This window comes from Gordionus sp. m RMFG-2023, chromosome 3 (genome assembly GCF_954871325.1).
Source record: "Gordionus sp. m RMFG-2023 chromosome 3, tfGorSpeb1-WG-v2, whole genome shotgun sequence".
NCBI classification, from domain to species: domain Eukaryota; kingdom Metazoa; phylum Nematomorpha; class Gordioida; order Chordodea; family Parachordodidae; genus Gordionus; species Gordionus sp. m RMFG-2023.
In genome coordinates, this window is record NC_088777.1 from 28,249,907 (window position 1) to 28,261,852 (window position 11,946).

Consider the following 11,946-nt stretch of genomic DNA (forward strand, 5'->3'; position numbering starts at 1 on the left):
GACAAACTAGACAACTTTTATAAAATGCAAAATAATATAAAATTTATTTAATAAATATAAAAATAATCAAATGTGTATATCTATTATTATTTATAATAAATTTAAAACATAAAAATCAAGCGTTTATTAAGAATTTATTAAATTAAAATATTAAAAAAAAAAAATTAAAAAATAAAAATTAAATTAATTTTTCATGGGGGGGGGGGGGGTTGAACCCTTAAACTCCCCCCCCCCACCATGCCTACGCCACTGGTCACTGGCAATTATCTTAAACAATAATTTGAAAGAAAGAATGTAAAAGTTAATATTTTTTATAAAAATATTTATCATAATTTATACATTTTTGGAAAAAAGCATTTATATATATAAAAAAAGTGAACCAAAAATGTTTTTTAAGAAATATAAGCCAAAGATAAGTCTCTCTTAAGACAAAAGTGAAATGTATTATAATTATTAATTATAGATCCATAAAATTGCTAAATAATATAATAATCAAATATAATTTTTTATAAAGTGAGTAAAAGTAAAATATAATTATAAAACTATTGATAAAATTAATCATAAATTAAATAAAAAAATTAAAGCACAATACAAACAGTGGAATATTATATGTCGTAGATTTACAGTATATCTAATTTTATCAATTATCATATGACAATCAAGTAATTTTTACCAATATAGCGAATTATATATTTTACAGAAAACTATAAAATATTGATAAGGACATCAGAAAATATCTTTTAAAGACATTTTGGGATGAATAATGTAAAGATTAATTTTTAATATCATTTTTATTCAAAATAAGGCGTTAAATAATTGAATGCAAATTGTTGCAATATTTATTATCAAAAGTATTGATTAGTAAAATTTGTTAAAATATTAACTGTAATATATTATCTAACTGTCAAATATGTCTGTAAAAGTGGAATTTTACCTAGTATATTGTAACTAATTCTATATAATAGAGGTATATCAACTATATCTCTACTTACTTTTTATAAATAAATTTCTTATACTTGTTTGGAATAAATTATTACCATGCTTTTATATTCATGCATATGCAAGTAATTTATTATATTTTATAGAAACTAATAAAAAATACATTTTATATTTGTTCCAGGCTTTTTTTTTAATTAAAATTAACCTCCTATCTTGTAAAAATACTTTATGACTATAGATAGACTAAGGTAACCAGCGGCCCGCCCGAAATGGGGTCTGAGGGCTAAGCTAATTTTTTAATCCCCCCCCTAGGAAAATCTTGACTACGCCTATGTACCAAATATTCAAACCCATTCAATCACGTACTACGCAATGAGAAAGAAGAAGCATCTTCAACTTTGCAATAATAACGAAAATGTATAACCTGTAGAAGTCTGCACGGGTTGCCCATAGTCCGACCAGCTCGGGTCATTACTTAAAAAACTTTATATTTTAGGGTTCGGATCAGGATGTAAGAAGTATCTGACCCAAAGCCCGATCCGACCAGATAAATCAATATAAATATCGTAAATAATCATTTTAATTCATATCAATATCATTTTTAGTCTAACAAATTTTCATCAGTAAAATAAATGACAATCTAACATGTCATTTTTAATTATTATTTTACATGTTTAACAATTTTGTTATTTATTTTTGTGTTATTAAATATTTTATTTACATCATAATCTATCAGGTTAATTAAAATATATTTAATTATATAGCCTCAAGTTTTTAATATTTAAAATCGTTTACCAAATCTTAAATTGGTGGTTTATCAAAACAACTTTCCCAATATAGCTTTGGATTTTAAAATCCTGGCTATCCCAGCTTCCTCAGATAGCAGTGAAAGAGCGCTTTCAGCAGCTTGTAGGTGAAGATAAGAAGACTTAAAGTCTGACAAACTCGGCTCCTCATTATATACAATTATTTACTATGTGATACTATTGATATATCATTATAATATGTTAATCTTGGGGTTTTTTTCCGGGGAATAGGGAGTTTTCCCAAAAAACAACGTGTATTTGTATGCAAATGACACATGTTCAGAGATGATCTGTTGTGAAACTCGTGTGGTGCAACTCTTATCAATATATATATTTTTATAATATTTTCAAAAATAATTATATATAGTTATATTATTAGAGTTTGTAGTAATTTGTATGTTTGTCGTTTAGGTAATGTTCGTTTCTTAAAAATTGTTTCCATCTACTATAGATTATCTAATTTCTGGAAAGAGTCGACTGGATTCTCGTCGGTTTGGATAAAAAAACTTTAACATATTATGGTGAAGTAGGTTATTAAGGTCTGCAAAGTGATTTTTCCACAGCTCGACCCAACCCATTATAAATAAAATTTGTCCGAACCCGAATTAAAAATTATTTTAACCCGGACTAAATTTTTAAATTGAAAACAATCCAATTAAAAAATTATTGCGATTATATAAAAATGTGCATGATATAATGGAATCTAGGAAAATAATTCCCCGGAAAAAAAATCCCCGTTTTCTAAGATTTTAAAAATTACAAAATTAATTAAATAGAAGAAAAAATTCCCTATAAATATATCCATGGAATAAAAATCCTCAAATAGTATATTTTAAAATTTTGAAAAAATCGATTCCGGAGAATTATTATTGGGAATTTTTTTTCTGGGGAATTATTTACCGCTTACCATTTTTACTATTAGTGTTTCAAAATAAATGTATTGAAAAATTAAATATTCTGATTTTCATGAATAATTTTTTTATATTCCTTCCAAAAAAATATTTGTAAAGCGTTAGTTTTAAAGGGTTTCCGAACATGCTCAAGGTTTTCTTAAAAATGTATATAAAATGTTTTGTGGATTAACATTTTCAGTAATCATTATAACCAAGAAATGTATATGTTTGATTCATTAAATATAGCCTTATATTGTTGGAATCCCCATTGAATTCGCAGTATAGTGATGATATGTAAAAAACTCGAATCTCAACCCGATCTCTTCAATGTTTTTTATAAATTTATGTTAAAAATTTAAAATTTTACTTTCAAAATCGGTTTACTTTCTGATATATCGCCATCTTTAAAAATGCCAAATTTATTTAATATTGTGAAAATCAGACTGTTATTAAAAACAGTAAATGGCTATTTATTAAATCTAAAATCATATGCTCATATATAACTGAAGCGTTAGACTAAAAAATGAATCGCTCTATAAAACGCTAAAAAAAACTTAGATTTTAGGAAAAATATCTGTAAAATTCAATAAAGATTCTGAGTTTTAAGTATTTTTTTTAATTTTAAACAATTAAGGAAAAAAATTCTGAGCGTTTTAGATTTTATGCTGAGCGAAATAATATAAGCCATTTATATTAGTAAAAGTCACTATTCGGTCGTTGGTACAACCCGATGAATTCATACCGGATCGGAACAAGTTGATAGAAAAAGATCGATCCAATACCGTGGTTCTAAATAAAAAGACAGGTCCAGGAAAGAAAGACCGGTCTTTTTATTTTTTTATTATTTTAAAAATATTTTTGTTTTATCTAATTTAATTCATGTTTTATCATAAGAGTACTATATTAATAATATAAAATCAATTATGAATATTATAATAAATAAAACAAATATTTAGTTAGATATATATGCTAATATCTTTGTTTTCAGAATGCAAAATGGAGGTTGTAGATCTATTTCATTCTAAAGCATGTACTGTTTTGCTTGAAGACCAGTTCCTTATTTTTTGTGACACGATCTGCTGCTTTAGAAAATATTTGCTCATAGGGAACAGATGTTGATTGAATTGCTAGAAAATTCCTAGCAGCTGGAGAGAGAATAAATTATATTTACTATTTAAAAAAATATTAGACCTTTCATTATTGGTTTTCCATCATAATAGCATGTCATCCTTCAATGAAACAAGTTCATTCAAATAAACTTGAAGTTCTGAATTGTTTTGTTCTTGTATTTTTTTATATTTATTTTCTTTAAATAGTGCAAATTTTGCAATTAGGAGTATTATAGGCATGTAAACTTGTTTTAATCTCGGATCCAATAATGTTGAATAGCAAAATAATTCTTTGAGATATACCTGCATATTCTTCTATAGCATCCATGTTCTAAAAATAAATATTTTTAAAATAATTGGATAAAAATGTAAATACCTCATGAATTCTATCCCATCTACTAAGGATATTTTTTAATACCCTAATTTTCGCATATCATATGCTTGATTTTTTTTTAGAAAAGACTATGTCTCTGCACTTCTCTAGGATAGTTGTAAGGGATGACAAACCTTCCTGAGATATTAGGTTTAGGGCAGAGCACCTGAAGATTTTTAATTTTTGCTTTTTATAAATATTCTGCGAAAAGTTTTTTAGTATGTTACTGACACAGCTGTAGTGCCAGCCAGTATAATCTCCTCTAATTAATATACAACAATTACTTCTTTTATAACTAGGGATATTTCCCCAGAAGTATAAAGAAATGGGATATGGTTCATATCAAACAATTTATTTTTTAACGTAAATGATGGATCAATAAAGTGCAGTAATGCCAAAGAATGAATTTTATTTAAACTACTCCACATAACTGCAGTAAACTTATTAATAAATTTCACTTAATGGGTTCTTTAGTTTTTCAAAATTATTTGTATAAAACTATTTAACTTTGATTTTAGACCAAATTGCATGAGTTGAGTTCAAAATATGTAATTAAATTATGAAGACCAACTTTTAAAAGTCTTCATCGGCTAAGACAGTCCATTATTAACCACTTTGTTATTAAATGGTAAATATGTTCAGTTTAAAATTCATCTAATAAATTGAGGAAAGTGACTTTGTACTCGTGGAGAGTAGATTGTGTTTTCAAGATATTTTCATCATTGAAGTATAAATTTCATGTTTTATCAGATGTCTGCTTAGTTACTTAATTATTTTTATTAATAAGATTAAATTATACGATAAATTATTCAGGCAGTTTCATAAGAAAAAATAGAACCATATAAATAATGATGATAAGATTTTTAAAAAAATACTGCTTATTTTGATTAATTTATTGCACAAAAAATCAGGCAATTATTTTGTTACATGTTGCAGACGATATTGGTACAGCAGTGACGACATAATCTTAGTTCTTTATTGGGAATATAAGTAAAATATTTCTTTGATAAACTTATGGTTTTCATATTTCAAAATAAAAATGAACTAAAATAACTCCTCTTTAGCATGAATAAAATATACAAAAAAATTATATTAATTGAATAGTATAGCAAACTTAAATATTAATAAAAGATACCAGTCCAGACTGTTTTCTCAAAAAAGATCGGTCCAGTCTACAATAGGACTAGACCGTTGACTTTCACTAATTTATATATAATAAGGCCAAAGAAATTAGTAATTTTTACTTCATTTGTTAAAATGGCGTTCAATTAAAAATTTAGGACTTATCTTGAGCCTAAAATTAAAATTCTATCTCGGATTGGGCTTAAAAAATTTATAAGTATTTCGGACTGGGCTTGAGCTGATAAAATTAAATTTGCAGGGCCCTAATTAATTACACTATAATATACCTAAAATTAATTTTTTTAAAAAAATTACACAAAAATAATTTTAAGTATTTTTTTAAAAAAAATAAATATAACTATATAATAGGCCTAGAGCCAGTACTTTTGCTTTTTTTATTGAAATTTGTAAATGCAAACAATTATGAACATTCAAAATATTAATAAGATGAAACTTTCAGACCAACTTTGTTTAAATAAAACAGTCAAATACTCATTGAATTACTTTTGCTATTTTTATTGAAATTTGTAAATGCAAACAATTAAGAACATTCAAAATATTATAATATTAAGACGATTTTTATTTTTAAACAAATTAAAAGTCAAGCTTTATATTATTATTTTCATTATTGTTTTTTCAATCTCTGGTGTTTGATAAAACCCTTTTGAGTGTAGATAATAAGGCCTCACAAGAAGCTGTTGATACTCCAGTGAAAAGTGCTGTTAAGTAGCATTTAATTAAAGGCAATATGATACTTTTTCTACATATTTTCAAAGTGTGTATTTTTTTTTCCACTAACCGTTAATAATTCCTTTATGATTTTGTAATGTAATGTTTCAATATTAAGGTTTAATATAATAGATATTGAAGCAACTTTATCTGTTATCATCATTAAATCTTCCTAAAAATATTTGAAGATTAATTAATCTTTTTATAAAGATTTCCTTTTTAAGAACTATGTTTTGAGTTCTTTTCACAATCAAATTTAATTTGGTATTAATTAGAGATCCACAAATCTCAGCCTAACCCAAATGGGCTCAGGGTCAGGCCTAATTTTTAAAAATAATTCAGTTCAGGCTAGGACTATTATTTTTAAAAAAATTACAGGCCAATTAAAAAAATATTGAATTTTTTCTTGGCAATTTTTATTTTGGGTTGGGTTTTTTAGGACAAATAAAAAACAAATGTTCAAAATTGGGTAGGACAAATGGAGGCTTGAAAAATTAGGCTTAATGCAGACCATTAGTATCCAAAAAATCATGAAGATTTTTAGACAACTTATTAACACTTGAGGATTTTTTAATGGTCAGATTCAATTTTGAAAAAAATCCTACCTTATTATAAGGTCAAATTTATTTTCATATCTTTTATTTTTTTAAATATATTAGTTAATTTTAATTGATTAATTGTTATTAATATTTCATAAATTACAATAGCCAATATATAAATTAATGGTTTTGACTAAATCATTAGTAGAAATCTTTGAGTCAAAAGTTGAATCAGAAAAGTAAAATAATATTAATAGTCTCAAAACTCTTATAAATAATACTAGATGACTCCAAATGAGCAGTCAAATTCTAGTATAAGTGTATGACCAGTATATTTGAAGGATAGATTAAAATGCTTAACCCTCTATTGTGCAACATATCAATAAATTATATAATTTTTTAAAAAAACTTATTTTTGTCTTTAAAGGGCTCTTAATAAACTAAAAATAATTATTTTTAAAAAAATTTTTAAGCCATAAATTTTTTTTTAGTGTGTGTGTATTTAACACAATGCGTGTAAAAAGTATCATATTTTTTCGATTTCAAACCTATTACAAAATAAATATATATAATTTTATTATTTGATAAATAACAGGGATGTGAACCCTTCGACAAAAAAAGGGTCCGGGTCCGGTAATAAATTTAAAAAGGACCTGGGTCCAAAGGGAACATTAAAGTAATGACTCAAAATAAGATTTTTTTTCATTCATTTTTTATTATACTTCAATATATACAAATTTTTAATTCGAAATGAGATAATTTATATTTTAAATATTTTATTCAATCGCAATCATGATATCTTCTAAAATATCATCCTTCAGATTTCCACGTAAATTAGACAAAATATATTTCAACGATGAAAATCCACGTTCTACACTTACCTAAAATAGATAGTCATTTTTATAATAATAAATTATTGTACTTGTGTCCCCGGTTCAGCCATAACGATTCTAGACAGGGTATATAATTCTGGATACGTTGAAGAATTTTCCTCCCAGAATTTTAAAATGTTTGCATCTCTATTTATTCTCTTAACTTCCAAGAACTTTTCTATTAAAGATACAATAGATATTTTTTGCTCTTTCTATCAGATGATAATTAAATTTTTTTTTCTCTATCTAATAGTAAAATTTCCAGATGATCAATATCGTTATCATTATCATTGTTATCGCTACAACCAGTAGATATTGTTGTAGCCTCCAATATATTGTAAATAATAGAGTTTTGAGTATGCCAAAAATCTTCAAGATGGTCTATAGCCATTTGTTTTTGCTCACTACTTAATAAAACCTGATATCGCAGGTCTAAATATATCGAAGCATATACAATACTATTTTATAAATATTGTTGCTCTCTCATTTTCATATTACTAATACTTCATTTGAAAAAGAACTTGTAAATCTCCCTAACTCTAATCGACATCTTAACCATATGCCATAAAAATCTGATAAACAATAGTCAAAGTATTTCTAATAAGAGCAAATAAATTTACATAATAAAATATTATTACTTACACTATAAAATAATGTATGGTATCAATATCTAAATAAAATGAAGTCCAGGAAGAAAAATGCAAAGATAAAATAAATGATTCTACGAAAAAAATTAATAAAATTTTATATTATTTTTTAAAAATTATATTTTTACATTAATTTTAAAAGAAAAAATTTTTAACACCCTGAACCCTTGGACCCTCCACTTTTTAAAAGGGTCCGGGTTCAGCCAAAATACGAGGGTTCAGGGTCCGGGTTTACATCCCTGATAAATAATGTAATAAAACATTTATATTAATTTACATGAAATAATTTAAAACAATCGTTTTTTATAGTAAAACATAATGATACACCATATTTGGATCACTTTCGTAACCAATTAGCACCCAGGGTTTTTGCATAGTGTCTTTTTACTATATTTTGGCCAATGTGTTATTAAATCCTGTCTTACTTCTTTCTGCGCAATAAGACTTGTTGGCCCCTTTCTAGATTTTTCTTTATATTTGTTGTCAATTGATATTGGTTTTTTTACGCTATAGCCTTCATATTTTTGTTACATTTACAGAGTATAAACCATTGAAATTTTAAATGTTAATAATGACATCTGTTCTTTTACCCTTACCTTTAAAGCTACAAAATCTAGCCCTTACATTAACCATGATTTATGAGCATAATATCAAGTATATGGAATACTACATAGTGATACCATTTATGTGATCTTATGTGAATCCACGCTCCATCTTTTAGAATTCTTTTTCAGCTGGAAACAGACAATTATAAATTCTTTTAGCCTTCGCTGTAGAAATACTCCCTTTTGGGTGAGTATTACTTGAAGTTCTATACCACAGAACCAATTAACAAAACACAATTTTAGATTGGAATGTAGTGGTACCAATAGCTGAGATACCACATTTCTACTAGAATCAACATCGGCTGATCTTGAATCAAGAATTTCCTCATCTGATGAACCACTAAGATTAGAATCAGAACAGAACTATCTTCTGGAATACAGTACATTTTGACTATAGATAGCAAATAAAGAACATTTAATAATATAAAAAAATAATCAAAAAAGCACAAATTCATATTGCATTTGTGTGCATTATGTATCTGGGTACAAGTACCTTAAAATTTAAACACTATAATCTATTTATATATAAAACATCTCTTTTACCTTTAATTAATAGGATTTTTAACTTCCCGTTCCTTAAAAATTTATACAAGAGAAATGGCATAATTTTTAAATGGGAAAAATGCAACTATTCAAAAGTTTTAAACTATGTATTTTAGAATTTTTATATTAATCGCTGTCTTTCATTTTTGACAAAATTAACTATAGAAATAAATAAAATATATGTGTATCTATTATACATCATGTGTATTAAACTGTAAAAAAATTTATATTTAAATTTATACCTTTGGTATGTGTATTCAAGTATGATATATGCAATAGAGGGTTAACAATGTGTATGCTAAATTGAAAAAAATACAGGATGTTTACTTCAATGACTATAAAATGATTATGGGTTAGGCTTAATATTATAAAAAAATCAGCAGTCCAATTTTTTTTAAAAATCTGTCTAGGTATAAAAATTAACCTCTGTTCTGCAGTCTGTAATATATATTAACTTTTTCATTTATAAAAAACTACTAATTTTAAATATTTGATATGAACTAACCAAAAATTATTGCCAATTTCATAAATTTAAAAATAAACAATTTGCTATTTTATAGCCTATTAATAAAAATTAATACCAAATATAATTATAAAAATATTTCATATATTTATTTTTGTTTAATTTTATATAGGTATTTTTAAATATTGGGGAAATTATTTATCTAATAATATAATTTAAAAGGATTGTTTATCACAAGAAAATGCCATCATTTTGATAAAATATATAATATGTTTTATAAAATTATTTTAAAAACATAACTCAAAAGTATATATTGTGATAATATCACAAAAAAATAACTGGACATTTTTTGGGCTGAGTTACAATAATCATGTTTACAGGTGTAAATACATGATCTATAAGTAGTCCAGTCATCTTTTCTTTTAATAAATTCACATTGATTTCCCATATCATAAGATGAACAAAACCTTTTGGTTATAATTTGACCTTTAGAAAATAAATTTATTAGTGTTGAATAAATTTGATACCTCCAGATATGCCATTAGTTTTAATGCAATATTTTGCATCTATTACATATGAACAATCAATAGGTTGTATTTTGGAAATCTTTTTATTCCATTTTTCACCACATTGAGGATTTTGATCTGAACTACAATTATAGCATTTGATTGAAAAATCTACAATAATCGTATAAGATATATTATTTTATAATTTAAGCTCACTTGGAAAAATCAAGTTAAACAAAATAAAAATTTTACAGAGGTATGATGTATGTCGCATTAATATATTTTGATTTGGGTCCACCCTTTCTAATATTAAAAAATAGCAAATGATAAATAAGCTAAAATGGCGTCCATGGCCCCTAATAAGTTTAAAGCGTGAGAATTTAATATTATATTAAAACATAAAACTTATATGAAAAATAAGTTAAATATATAAGATTATTTTTACTGACTTAATAAAGAATAGAATTAACTACTTAATTAGTTAAGCTATACACCTGACTGAAAACATGGCAATATCTTCATATTTGAGTTATTTAGGTTGATACGTTTGATATATAAGAGGGCAAAAAGAGAATGTCTAAATTAATAGATTATTGTCATTTTTGGGACTGGATGTATATATTTTTATTTTATTAAATAATCACAATATTTATTTCATCAAAAAATTATAATATATGTAATTAAATAAATACATTGATTATGTTTATCATTTAGTATAAAATATAAAAATAATTTAAGTAGTGTCATTGCATGCCTTATTATATCCTTCATTGTATTGTTATAAAATTATTTTGATTAATTGCAAGCATCCTGAGTGTTATAAATTTCAATTAAAAATAGATTTCTTTTTTACCCTTCTTTTGTTTTGTTTTCAATATATAAAAATTAAATAAAGATTTTCTTTTTTGCCCTTCTTTTGTTTTGTCTTAAATTCATAAAAATAAATTAAATTTTTATTTTGTTTGGAGTTAAGTACACTTAAGGTTAACATATGGTTTTTGTGTTTTCTTTTCCTTAAGGGATTTTCTTGCATTTGGAGTTGTTAGTAAGGTGTTCAGGAAATATAAGTTAGACATTTAGGTCGGGAGATTTCCCAGCATCTAGAGGTATAATTAGAGTTCCGGAAAGTATGGGGGGGGGGGGTAAGTTTAATCCCTAATTATGTAAGATAATACTAACACAACTTTTTTTGTTAAAACGTTCTTTTTTTCACTTTGAGCCAATTTTATTTTAATTTATAATTGCGCTTTTTATTTTCCCTATAGAGGGAAAAATTTTTATACTTAAAAATATACTTTATTTTTTGTTTTTTTTAAAAATAATTTGTAATTTGGATATACACTTTTTTATTTTATTAATAAACGTTATTAAAAAATTATGATAAAATTATTTATATAGCTAAAATGCCTCTTACAAAATCCAGCTAGATGAACTCCCTACCGTTCAAACCTTTACTTCTCTGACTCTTCACTGAGTAATTAAATAATCTTGAAAGATAGCTTTGTAAAATATGGAATGGAAATGTAGTAATATAGTGTGATATTCTATTTATATATTATGCATATATCGAGATCACCAATCTTTAATACAATGTCCTATGAATTAATATTTTATGTCTGAGAATCACATGTATCCGAGACCTGCAGAGGTACCATTTGCACGGCCGTGTAGTTTCAAAATCGATACCATTTAAAATCAATACCGTATTTATTATGACCGGACCTTAACTTTTACCAATAAAATCTAAAATATAAATTACAAATCTTTGAATCGACATTTATTGATGAATCGACATTTATA

The 11,946-nt window shown here is 25.2% G+C and overlaps 1 long non-coding RNA gene across 2 annotated transcripts; it reads right to left on the reverse strand.

Moving 5' to 3' along the window:
- Positions 1-5,855: 5,855 nt before the first annotated feature.
- On the reverse strand, positions 5,856-10,282 carry LOC135926639 (uncharacterized). 2 transcript variants are annotated; one of them, XR_010571938.1, is made up of 3 exons: positions 10,168-10,269; positions 10,108-10,126; positions 5,856-6,053 (listed from the first exon to the last, which is right to left on the reverse strand). It is a non-coding gene; the product is annotated as an uncharacterized LOC135926639 (long non-coding RNA). The 2 variants fall into 2 exon arrangements; XR_010571939.1 differs by having other exon boundaries at positions 6,034-6,143; positions 10,168-10,282.
- Positions 10,283-11,946: the final 1,664 nt, after the last annotated feature.